This window comes from Terrapene carolina, unplaced genomic scaffold, assembly GCF_002925995.2.
Source record: "Terrapene carolina triunguis isolate 2854851 unplaced genomic scaffold, T_m_triunguis-2.0 Scaffold183, whole genome shotgun sequence".
NCBI classification, from domain to species: Eukaryota; Metazoa; Chordata; order Testudines; family Emydidae; genus Terrapene; species Terrapene triunguis.
The window spans coordinates 48256-61757 of NW_020664534.1; the positions used below are offsets into that span (position 1 = coordinate 48256).

General features: G+C 43.1%; 1 protein-coding gene across 1 annotated transcript in view; it reads left to right on the forward strand.

Annotated features, from left to right (window-relative positions):
- The first annotated feature begins 3510 nt into the window (after positions 1–3510).
- The window catches only part of FHOD3 (formin homology 2 domain containing 3), a 563825-nt gene continuing 553833 nt past the window's right edge, over positions 3511–13502 (forward strand). Inside the window, exon 1 of the mRNA XM_026654142.2 lies at positions 3511–3611. The gene's annotated coding sequence lies outside the window, so the exon portion shown is untranslated. The remainder of the gene's footprint in view (positions 3612–13502) is intronic.

Consider the following 13502-nt stretch of genomic DNA (forward strand, 5'->3'; position numbering starts at 1 on the left):
CAGCCCTCTGCCCCAGCCCTGATCCCCCTCCTGCCCTCTGAACCCCTTGGTCCCAGCCCAGAGCACTCTCCTATACCCCAAACTCCTCATCCCCAGCCCCACCCCAGAGCCCACACCCCCAGCCGGAGCCCTCACACCCCACACCCCACTCTCCTGCCCCAGCCCAGAGCCCCCTCCCGCACCCTGAACTCCTCATTTCTGGCCCCACCCCAGAGCCCGCATCCCCAACCAGAGCCCTCACCCCCTCCTGCACCCCAACCCCAATTTTGTGAGCGTTCCTGGCCCACTATACAATTTCTATTCCCAGATGTGGCCCTCAGGCCAAAAAGTTTGCCCACCACTGTATTATAGGCAGGATTGGTTGCGCTACCTATAATTAAAGTTGCCCAACACTTCTGTAACAGGTCTTGTCGGGCTCAGCATTGCCTGCGGACCATCAGACTGCTATCAGGGGAATCCTGCCTCTGGATCCCCTGGTGTTTTAAGCCTCTGGTGTCTGAACAGTGCCCAGGCACTATCCTGGACTTGGGGTCCATAGGAAGACTCTTGGAACACAGACCTGTTATGTAACAATTCCTCCTGAGAGCCGTGACCATGTGGCTCAGCTGCCTAGTCCCTAAGCATAGTGATGACTCTTCAGACTCCCACTGTAGCTTAAACATACCCTCTTCCAGAATCCCACTGAAGGTGTGAGCCTTTTGGGTTACAGTTTAACTCTCTCAAGGGCTACATGATAGTTGTAGCATGGAACATACACACTTTGCACAGAGTTCTACAATGCTGTTGCTCTTTACTTAATCACACAAGAAACACACAGATCTGTATGAAAATTGTAAATCCTATATGGCTTTTCCCCTCTTCAGTTCACCCTTCCCTTGGAAGTCCTGGGAGAACCATCTGTGTTCTGGTAGGTGGGTCTAACTCCCTGGTCAGCCTCAACAGGTGACCATAGAATCCTACCACATGGCTTTGTGACCTCTCTCCCGATAAACCAGTTCTTCTGGTTGAGAGCCAGTCTTTTGTCTAGTGCTATTGCATATCATTGGTTGGGCACTTAAGTCAACGTCCCTCTTTTGAAATGTCAGTCTAACAGGATGCTGAAGCTCACAGTGAATGCAGCTAGCCTCCACATTCAAAATGGAGTTAGCAGCTTGATAAAGATACATACGGAGAATTCACTGAATTAATAAGTTGTATAGGCAGATTTCCAAAATCATCACAGCTTCTCATTACAAGAATCTTATAGTTTTGTCAAACCTTATAGCTTTGCCAAACTTTAACCATTTGGGCTGAAATTTTCCATTCCAGGTGTTTGCTTCTGGCTGAAATTCAGGTGTTTCTGAGAATGAGGCTAGGGAAAAATACATGGTTTGACCATGTTAAAAATGTCTAGTAACCTTTTATTTGAGAAGTTCTAGAACTCCTGGGCTTTGGCACAGGGACTTGAAATTTGGCAGTGGGGTGGCCTTTTGCTCTCTCTGTGAAAGTCTGCCCAAATTTGGTCAAGATAACTGCAATTTTTCAAAAGCTTCCTGCACATGCTTGGTAGAGACTTGATAGATCTTCTCAGCTAAATTCCCTAAAAATTCCAACTTCAGTGGGCATGTTTGAGCCCGGGGCTGCGGGGGGCTGAGCAGGACTTTCCCTACAATTGCAGCTCTGTGCTGTTGTGGGCCAAGCACAGGAACTGATAACAGGGAGTCTGTCTCTCCTGTGCTCTCAGTGAACCACCTGCTGGTGCCCAGAGAGTGAGGAGGAGGCTGTGCAGAGGAGTATGGTCGTTGTATAGTGAACCCTAGCAAATGGCAGAGCATTGGAAATATGCACAAATCTTGGGAATGCTGTGTGTTTTGTGGCTATTATCCCATGTCTTTTCGGATATGGGGGAGGTAATTCCTCTCTCCTTCTGATGGAATAATTAGCAGGAGCTCCAACAGTGGGAATTTGCAGCGATTCTAGTCCCTTACTTGACCTGCATGGGAAGGGGGGTGTCTAAAGGGAGGAAGAGTGAATCTACATGAAGTGATTGATCTGTCTTAGTATTTCATAGTGGCTCCTCACAATGGTAGCTGAGTGCCTGGTCCTTTTTCTAGGAATTACTTTACTCCCCTCTTACCTCATCTTGCCTCCTCTCCCCCCCATTGAAAAGGAGCCAACTTTTTGGTGAAATGCAGCATAGTTAAAGTACTGGAGTAATAGTTACTTTTATACATACCCTCCATCACCATAGTTTCAGTTCTTAGATACATTGTACAAAGTTTTAGAACAGGAATGAATAATACAATTTTCAACTGAAACTATGGTGATGAATTGAAAATAGGCAGAATGTACCATTTTCCTGTATCTAGCACATCAGATACTTCCTGTTCTCGTCATGGCTTTTATAGACTAAAGTCGTCAGATGTTAGTAAAGCACGGTTCCTTTTTCCTAGTTATGCAGTAGAATTGGAGATTGTGGGCAAATCTCCCAGTCCCCATAGTGACAGCAGAACATTATCTAATTAGTAGTTTGCTTTTTGGCATTGCTGTGAATAAATTAGCATTTCAGTTGATACCCTGGGCTACTGGGAAAAAGTTTCCCAGAGTAGTATTTAGCCTCATTTCTTTTTCTCTAAAGACTGTATTTCCAGTTTTGTGTAGATTGATATTCCTTCTTAGTCAAAAAGATACATGCACTAGTTATGGATCTTAATGTAGGCTTTTTTAATCCTTAAGAATCAGAGTTAAATTTGTTTCCATGTTTCTTTCCAGTAAACTGAGCCTTCTGTATGTGCCATGCTATTTAAATGTCTCCTTCCCAGAAGAAGTTAGAGAGATAACTGTGAATAGCTCATGTAAAAGCAATGTTGTTGTTGTTGGGTTTTTTTCCAAAGAAAAATCTAAACAGAAGTGAACAGATTTTCCAAATCCTAGATTTGGTAGTAGCACAATGATTGTAGACAGATTGTGATCTCAGTTACTCTGGCATAAATCAAAAGATACCTTTGGCCTCCTGATCCAAGCAATAACCTAAAATAATCTTTAATCTGAGCATTAGAAATCTTTCCTTGAATCTCTCCCTGAGTCAATGACATGGAATTCGCTGGAGGGCTGAAGTGTGTGTATGTCTATATCTATCTATCTCTGTGTGTGTGTCTAACAAACATTTGGCAGCCTATGCCAGCTGGGGCTGAGAGCACTGAAGGAGGAGTGTGCTTAGTCTTTGGTGGAGTTTGAGGGCTTAATAACTCAAATGGCTCCTTTAGAAAATTAAGAACTAGTATTGGTCTCCAAATAAGAGAGTGCTGTCTTATCCTCCTTTGCTAGAAGAATAGTGAGTGCAATGTGGACCTCAGGACTTGGTGGAAAAGTGAAAATGGCAGAGAACAGGTGCTTCAACAGGAACATGTGCTGTAAGATTTCCCTTTTTCTGCTGCAAAAAACATTGGCATATCCAAAAGAAGGGCAGTGTTTTATAATTTATTAATACAAATAATTACACTATTTTGATTTTTTTTCTTACAGCTTGATGACTGTACACTGCAACTGTCCCATAATGGTACCTATCTGGATTTAGAATCCACCTTAGCGGAGCAAAGGGATGAATTGGAAGGTTTCCAGGAAGATGCTGGGTACGTAAAATATTTATCAGATTTAAATGAAAGACGTATTTATCAGGACACGTTGAAATGATGGAGATGTGGGCACTTAAGCTGCTACTTTGAGACTCAAATAAGAAAGGAGAAAAGCATAACCTTCATATATTTACTCACAAGCCGTTGCATTCAATTCCCTTTCTAGAAGCAAAAGGGTTTTTTTATTCTTTTTTCACTTTTGTGTCTTTTTCAGAACAAAGACTGCTTAGTGTATGAAATCTTCTAGGCTGGATCTTTTTTCAAACAGTCCTATATAATTTCTGTAGCTTACCCTGATTGGTATCTAGTTCTAGGAAGTAGAATTCAGCAGTATTTGTGCTTCCTCTGCAACCTCACCAAGAACCTCGATATACCCTGACTGTTACTGTATACCTGCTACCAATTCTCGGCCAAATGATGGTCTTTGAGATGTAGACTTCAGTGACCTGGTTTTTATGAATATAGGCCTGATCCAGAGCCCATTGAAGTCAATGGGAAGACTCCCATTATGAAAATTTTTGAGAGACAGAGTGTCTCTCTCTTACAAAACACTGCTCAATGGCGCATATTGAGTGTAATATCATAATATAGCTCCTAATAAACTGATTATTTCTGATAACAATTGATACTGGAGCAAAGAAACTTACTGATCATCACATACATTTATCAGTAAATAAATGAGTAGAGTTTGGTGTCTACCTGATTTCTGATGGACCTTCGGGTGATTGCTTATGACAGTCATCTTTATTTTTATTCAAGTTATAAAATGTACAATTTAAAACCATTTTGTCACCCTCCGTTGCATTTTTGTACTCCCAGTTGCTTTACTGGGGTTGCCTGTTTGTAACTAAGGGCAGGTTTAGACCCTTAACATTTTGTGTATAGGCTTCATATATATCACTAGACTGGCAGTACCAAAAGGGCACAAATTAGGGTTGCCATTGGTTAAGTTTTGTTGCCAGTGACAAATTTGGCTCTTTGATTAGTTTATTCATTTTTTTATTTTTCTTCCTGTCCATTCTTTAATGTTATACAAAGGATTATGGATATAGACTTTCTGTAGTTTAATATTTTTTTACTAATCTAAATTGTATCTTCATTGACTACAATATGGTGAAAACAAAGGACTGACATAATGGATGTGGCCTTCTAATAAATGTGGAACAGAATTTTAATCAGTACATTTGGGGATATTTTATGGTGGTTTCTTAAGAAAGGACATTGTCTATAAATGGTGGTCTCCTTAACCAAAAATGATTTTACATATGTACGCAAAAACTGCTATATATGAAAAAGATAGGATAGTTATTTGGTAAGTAAAGATGGTGTCCTATTATTAGAAGTAAATGAATTCATTTACTTATTTTTTTTTTTTAATCAAGCTGTGTTTAGATAGGCTTCGCTTTGAACTTTATTGCTACTCCTTCTTATTTTGAGAAAGATGGCTCTTTTTTTCTCTGTTGTGTGTCCCGTAAGTCAGAATATTCTACCTATCCATAGAATCATAGAATAGCAGGGTTGGAAGGGACCTCAGGAGGTCATCTAGTCCAACCCCCTGCTCAAAGCAGGACCAATCCCCAGACAGATTTTTACCCCAGTTCCCAAAGTGGCCCCCTCAAGGACTGAACTCACAACCCTGGGTTTAGCAGGCCAATGCTCAAACCACTGAGCTATCCCTCCCCCCGATTCCATAGTAAAATGATTAGTGAACTTCTGTGTGCTAAAAGTCACTGGCTTTTCCGCCTCTGTATAAATGACTAATAAACATTTAATTTCAATTGTAATTCTAATTTCAAATTAACTTTATCTTTTTAAACAATTTTCTTGGCACTGTTCACATAAAAATGTGAGAATGTTGTAAATGATAAATATTTCTCACTGAGAAACATTGAATATTAGAAACTGTACTTGGTTATCTATGTGACTGAGATATAAGAGAGTTTATTTGCTGTTGCAGTCAAAATTTTAGAGAGTTCTTTCTTCATTGCATTTTACTTTATCCCAAGATACTATCATGTGTGTAACAAGAAGGTTGTAATTACATTGCATAAAAGAAGAAACTCATGTTTAAGGAAAATATAAGATTATCTAGGGCTTCACTGGAGTTTTCTTCCTGTGTGAGTTGTGAGGTCTGTTTTTCCCAGGCATTCTTTCCCTCTTGTTAGCTTCTCCATTGTACTTTTACTGACCTAACTCCATTTCAGCTGGTATCTGGTGATAGCACAAATAAGCAGTTTGATGAGTATGAGGCCTGCCAGTGGCTTTCGTGCCAGTTTTGTCATTCAGGATTGAACAACAACTTCCCACCCACTTTGGACAAAGTAGATCAATCCAATAAACTCTTCAGAAGTGATTGTAGTGGGAAAACATTCAGAACAAACCGTATCCCTTTAAGACACATGCCTGCTATGTCTGTTTGATTTAGAAAAATAGACTCATTACAGCACCACCTATGACATAACAGAACCCGCTATCAATTGCGAGGCATTACAAAACATCCACTTAACATCCTGGTCTACTGCCTTGTACTGCCCAACTGTTGTTAGGTATTGCTGCTGGTATTGCTCTTTTCCTTACTTGGAAAATGGGGATAATAATACTTGTCTACCTCCAAGGGGGACATTGAGCCTAAATTAATTAATGTGTGTGAAACATGTTCATATCTGTAGATAGTTTGCACTTATATAGCACCTTCTATTATCATTAACATTTCAGGACAAAAACATTTTATGTGAATATTTTGCATAGTGGTAAGATGTTAAAGCAATTAACTAATTTGTTAGGTTATAATGTAATGGGCTAGATCCACAGCTGGTTTCAGTGGAGTGTGCTGATTTACACCAGCAGAGGGTTGTGTTCTGCTGAGTGTTTCATTATTATCATTTGTAGCAAAATAACTATCTACACTAATGGCTGGCCTTTTCTCTCTCTTAGATAGGTGTATACCTGGAGTAACTCCATTGGCTTCAGAGATGTTACTCCAGATCTACACCTGTGTAAATGAAAACAGAATTTGACTGAGCTGTACCAAGCCCATCCAAGCGAGTTTCAGGTAATGTCACCTGTTATGAGTAAGTCAGTTGGGAAGACTATAAGACTGAAGAAAGAGATCTTCTAGTCACTGTGGATAGTTTCCTGAAACATCCACATTCACTCTGCAGCGGCAGTCAAAAAAGCTGACAGAATTTTAAGAATCATTTGGAAAGGGGTAGATAATAACACAGAAAATATAATGCCAGTATATATATCTATACTATGCTCACAACTTGAATGCTGCATGCAGTTCTGGTCACCTCATCTCAAAAAAAGATATATTAGGATTGGAAAATATATAGAGGAGGGCAATACAAATGATTAGGGGTATAGAACAACTTCCATATGAGGAGAGATTGAAAGACTGGAACTGTTCACGTTAGAAAAGAGACATCTAAGGGGGAATGTGAGAGTGGTCTATAAAATCATGAATGGTGTGAAGAAAGTGGATAGGGAAGTGTTATTTACCCCTTCACATAAGGGGTCACCCGATGAAATTAGTAGGCAGCAGGTTTAGAATAAACATAAGGACAGAATACTTCACACAACACGCAATAAACCTGTGGAACTCATTGCCAGGGAATGTTGTGAAGGCCAAAAGTATAACTGGGTTCAAAAAAGAATTAGATAATTTCATGGAGGATGGGTCCATCAATGGCTGTTAGCTAAGATGGTCAGTAACATAACCTCATCCTCCAGGTGTCCCTAAACCTCCAAATGCTAGAAGCTGGGACTGGACAATGGGATGGATCTCTCAAAATTGTCCACTTCTGTTCTTTCCCTCTGAAGCATCTGGCACTGGCCACGGTCAGAGATAGGATATTGGGCTAGTTGGACTATTGGGCTGATTCAGTAGAGCCATTCTTATTAAGATAGAAAAGTTATATTGTAGGAGTCTGATTTTGCTATGAGTCTTTGACATCAGTCAAGAAGTATTAGTATAGTTCTGATTAGGGCTGAACAACAATTCAGTGTGGGGTTTTTTTTTATAATGAAATTTACTATACTATTTATTTTGGTTGCCCTGTAACTACTAATTTGCCATTAATTTATCCTCTGTATAATTCTCTGCTACTGAAAAAACCTAATTGTCAGTGACCTTGCAAAATGTTTGTTCACTCACATTGTAGAGTTCAGTTTTTTCATTTGTTCTGGGTTCATTTAAAGTCCTGGTTCTTAGCTTCAGCATCCTTAATTGTCTGAGAGTAGACTACTTCAAGATCCGCCTCTCTACCTCAGTACTACTGTGCTCATCAGGCACATGAAAGCTTGCTAAACCCAGAATAAAAGACCTGGGAGCTAGGTGATCAAAGCATTTTTGGTGCTAGGCCCTAATCTATGGAACCTCTTACAGAAGGGTATCAGAATAAGCTCTATCTACCTTCAGAGCCTGGTGCAAAACACCTTCCTTCACCACAGCCTAGCTACATTAACAGAAGCTGAGATGATGATAGGAGTGGGATGAGGAAAGCACAATGGACCAAACCCTAGGAAGGTGACAAAGTGGAGTCCAGTTTTAGTCTTTAGTTATATACCTTTTGTATTTCACTGTACTTCATTGCCTAGATACTGCAGTGATTTGTGCTCTCTTGATATCTTAGGTAGGTACGTACAAAGTGGAAAGGATTAATAATGTTCTCTAAGAAAAAGGATGATGCCAGTTATGGTAAATTTAAATGGTGAATCTCTGTGAATCTCTTCATCCATAATCAAAATTATTTTTGAAAGAAATCATGCATGCCTGTACACAGGGTTTGAAAAAAGAAACAAACCCCAATTGCCTATGGTGAATATAATAGAAATCTTTCCTGGGTAAATGCCAACAACTTCTACAAAATCCATCCAATCTTTTTTTTATTTTATTTTAAAGTTTTTATCCCTTAGGGTTGTGAAGAAAAGCTTGAATAGAATGTGAATCAATGCAGTGTTATCTTCCGGAATCTGCAGCTTTCACTGCTGCCATTTAGAACTCTGTGGGCAGCTCTGAAACTAGCAAGAATCTTAGGTCATTTACACACTATTTCTGCTTGGGATTGTTAGGAATAGTAGCAGAGCCAATCACTGTAACTATCCACTGTGGAGGAGGACCCAGAAAAAGATGCTAGTTGAGGAAGTAGATTAGTGAAGACCCATTTCAACCATCTTCGCAGAAGCCAGGAGTCAGTTGGATGAGAGAGAGATTAAGGGCTTCTCTACACAAAGATTTAGTGCACAGCAAGCTGGGGTGTCAATCTACAGCACACTGGTTTGCCACGTGCTCTCTGGCGAGGTGGAAAGAGAGAAATCAATGAGAAGTTGTAGCATGGTGGGCGGGGAGAGAAATAGGGTAGAGAGAGAGGTGGGGGTATTTGCAAGAGAAGTGGGAGGAACAAAAAAATTATAGGGCAGAATGTAGAGTACACAATGTAGAGAAAGAATGGGAAAGGGGAGGGGAGAAAGAAAAGAGGAAAGCACGTCACTGAAAACAACCCAGGAAAAGATCCAACATGATCTATTATTATAGGAAACAAAAAAGCAAAAAAGTGTGGAGTGAAGCTAGATTGGAAATAGAAGTTTTAACAAAAAATGAGAAAGACACAGTAAGTTACATTTTAAAAATATTTTAAATAGAAAGTTGATTGACAGTGTGTTCAAATTCAATAAACAGTGTGCAGCTGTTTATTCCTTTACACCATAAAGGGCTTCACTGACAGGGGCAAGACTCTGTAGGCATAGATATTTTTCGCCTGGTTAATAGGGCTTAGTCCTTGGCATATTGAGTGTCAGATGAAATTTTCAAGTTCCACACTTGTGCACACTTTCTTTCTTTGTTTCTTAAAAAATTTTTTGCAATTGCTTGAGCAGATACCATCCATAACATGGAGACAGGGTTAGATTGGCTATTTCTTAAAAGTATCTGTGACAGATAATGATCTTTTTTCCTTGTTACTTTGCTACATTGTATAGTAAGTGTGACGGGTTGGATCACAGAAACCCCTTTGGGGCTGCCAACTGGTGTGCCAAGATTACTTCTGCCCCTGCTTTCCCTGCCAGCTTGGGACGGGACTCCAGCACCCTGTCTTGTTGAGCCAGACACGCCAGTCTGCTCCAACACAGACCCAGGGTCTGAACCACGTGCCCCAAAGCTGCAGACTTAACTGAAAGCAACTTAAGAAGGGTTCCTGTCTTTAACACTCAGATGCCCAACTCCCAATAGGGTCCAAATCCCAAATAAATCCGTTTTACCCTGTATAAAGCTTATACAGGGTAAACTCATAAATTGTTCGCCCTCTATAACACTGATAGAGAGATATGCACAGCTGTTTCCCCACGCCCCCAGGTATTAATACATACTCTGGGTTAATTAATAAGTAAAGAGACGGTTGGTTGGAGTGCCTTGTCTTGCATTGCAAGAGCATTGGTGGTTCTTACAGTCCATTGTTCTGTCTCCTTTGTTGTTAATTGATAGGTACTTAGTTAGACCTTTAAGTTAAGTGTTAGAGTAGTTGTTTAGGAGTTAGAGTCCCGGCTGGGACTTTGCCTTGGAGTGGGGCATGCCCTGTTCCCCAGGCTTTAAGCCATGTTCATTGTGCAGCCAGCCAATGCCCATCAGTGATCTCCATGAGAGATGTTTAAAGTGTTTGGGGGAGTCCCACAGAAAGGATAAGTGCAGGATCTGCAAAAACTTTTGCCCTCAAACTCTCAAGAAGTTAAAGTTATGCATGGTCTTTCTGGCTTCCATTATTCCCTCCCTGGATCCGGGAGACTGGTACGCTACCCTCAACTTGAAGGATGCATATTTCCATTTTCCCCAGGGGAAAAGGTGTTTCCTCTGTTTTGGGTTGGGCCACCGCCATTTTCAATTCACGGCGCTGCCCTTTGGTCTCTTGTCAGCCCTGAGAGTGTTTAGCACCAGTGGCCACTTACCTGAGATGCTGAAGGGTGCAAATTTAGCCATACCCCAATGACTGGCTAATAAAGGGCTGGTCCCGGGATCAGGTGCGTCGTTGTCTCAGTCTGGTTTGCTCCACCTGTCGCGACCTAGGGCTATTGATAAATGAGAAAATATTCAACCTATATACCTGTACAATGCATAGACTTTATTGGAGCAGTCCTCGACTCTACTCAGGCCAGAGCCTTCCTCCCCGAAGCTCAGTTCCAAGCCATGGTGGACCTGATCTCGTGCATGCAAGCCCACCATCTCACTGCCACTCACGTGCCTACGATTGTTGGGCCAGATGGCAGCCTGCACTTACGTGGTCTGGCACACGTGGCTTTGCCTCAGGCCCCAACAGGCCTGGCTGGCGTCGGTCTACATCCCCAACAGACACAGCATGGACCATGTGGTTAGGGTCCCAGACCACGTACTGTTGTCACTCACATGGTGGCGGAATCCTGCATTAGTGTTGGAGGGGGTTCCCTTTGCAGCTTCATCCCCATCGGTTACCCTGGTCTCTGATGCTTCATACTTGGGGGGTGGGGAGTCCACCTGGGTGATCTCAGCATGCAAGGTCATTGGTTGAGTCATAATCACTCCCTACACATCAGTGTCAGGAAGCTCAGAGTAGGTCTCCTGGCCTGGCAAGCTGTCCTAACTCACAAAAAAGTAGGGTGGTCCAGGTCCTAATGGACAAGACAGTGGCTATGTTCTATATCAACAAGCAAGGTGGGGCCAGGTTATCTGCCCTTTGCCAGGAAGCCCTCAGGCTCTGGAACTTCTGTGTACAACACGGCATCCATCTCATAGCCGCACACCTCCCCAGGGCCAGGAATGCTTTGGCAGATTACCTCAGCAGGACCTTATTGTCTTACCACGAATGGTCCCTCCATCCGGACATGGCCAGCCTCATTTTCCAGAGATGGGGAACTCCCCAGGTGGAACTGTTCGCATCCAGGCAGAACAGGAACTGCCACTTTTGTGCTCGATTTGGGGGATCAACAGGGGTTCCCTCTCAGATGCTTTTCTTCTCCCGTGGTCAGGGGCTCTGTTATGTGCCTCCCCTCCGGTGCCGCTGATTCACAGAGTCCTTATGAAAATCAAGAAGGACAGGGTGAAGGTGATCCTCATAGCGCTGGCTTGGCTGTGCAGCACTGGTTTGGCATGCTGCTGGCCCTCTTGGTGGCTGCTATGTTACGGCTACCGCTCAGGCCGGACCTGCTGTCCCAAAACCATGGCAGTCTTCTGCATCTCAGCCTGGCGGCATTGCACCTGATGGCGTGGCTGCTGCATGGTTAAATGCGGCGGAGCAGGAGTGCTTGGCCGCTGTCCAGCAGGTTCTGTTGGGCAGCAGAAAGCCCTCCACCAGAGCGACCTACCTAGCCATATGGAAGCGTTTTGCTTGTTGGACCTCGGATAAAGGCATCCGACCCGAGCGGCCCTCACTGCAGTTGATCCTGGATTACCGTCTGCGTCTCAAGCTCCAAGGCCTGTCCCTTTCATCTATCAAGGTCCACTTGGCCGCTATTTTGGCCTTCAGTCCGCCGCTCGAGGATAGGTTGGATTTCACCCAGATCATGACTGCCAGGTTCCTCAAGGGCCTTGAGCGCCTCTACCTGCATGTCAGGGACCCCGTTCTGCCATGCTGTCATGGCTCACTAGACCCACCTTCGAGCCCCTGGCTTCCTGCTCTCTCCTTCTCCTGTCCTGAAGGTTGCGTTCCTAGTTGTGATAACATCTACCCGCCGGGTCTCTGAGATTAGGGCACTTACCTCAGAACCACCCTAGACAGTTTTCTACTAAAACGAGGTCCAGCTGCGGCCACACCCAGTTGTCCTGCCCAAGGTGGTCTTGCAGTTTCATGTGGGCCAGGACATTTACTTACCAAAGCCACATAAGTCAGAGGAGGAGTGTAGATTGCATTCCCTAGATGTCAGGAGGGCGCTAGCTTTCTACATCGAAAGGATCAAGCCGTTCTGCAAGTCAACACAATTGTTCGTCACAGTGGCCGACAGGATGAAAGGTCATTCAGTGTCCGCTCAAAGAATTTCTTCAAAGAATTCGCTGCTGTTACAATCAGACAAGGGTGCCAACTCCAGCAATTGTAACTGCCTATTCAACCAGGGCGCAAACCTCCTCGGCAGCTTTCCTAGCCCAAGTGCCTATCCAGGACATCTGTAGGGTGGCCTCCTGGTCATCCGTCCACACGTTCACATCCCAGCAGGCCGGGACGATGCTGACTTTGAAAGAGCAGTACTGTAAGCTGCTAGACTGTGAACTCCGAGCCCACCTCCAAGGACACTGCTTGTGACTCATTTAGAATGGAATCGACACGAGCAAGCACTCAAAGAAGAAAAAACGGTTACCTACCTTTTTGTAACTGTTGTTCTTCGAGATGTGTTGCTCATGTCAATTTCATTACCTGCCCTCCTACCCCGCTGTCGGAGTTGCTGGCAGGAAGGAACTGAGAGGAAGTAGCGTCGGCAGCGCCTAATATGCCAATGCATGAACGCGGCACTCAAGAGGGTGCTAAAGCCGACCCTACGGTTACCGCTAAGGCAAAAATCTCCAACGATTGTGCACATGGGCGCGTACACACCTAGAATGGAATGGACATGTGCAACATATCTCGAAGAACAACAGTTACGAAAAAGTTGCCATTAAAAACGGTTACCTACCAAGCTTAATTTTGTCTCTGTGGTGATGTACTGAGAAAAATCAGTTAAATTTATCCATGCATAAAACATAATTTAATCTCATTAGTAACCTCGAAATGGTTTATTAATGGCAATTTCTTTTATAACACAGTTCTGGCTTGCCATTCACTTCGCAGTGTGGTTCAACATCCTGATCTACAAGACACTTTGTAGATTGGCATCTGGCTGTCTTAGAGAATATCCTCCAGGATTTACCAGGATGCCAGTGCCCTCAGCAACAGG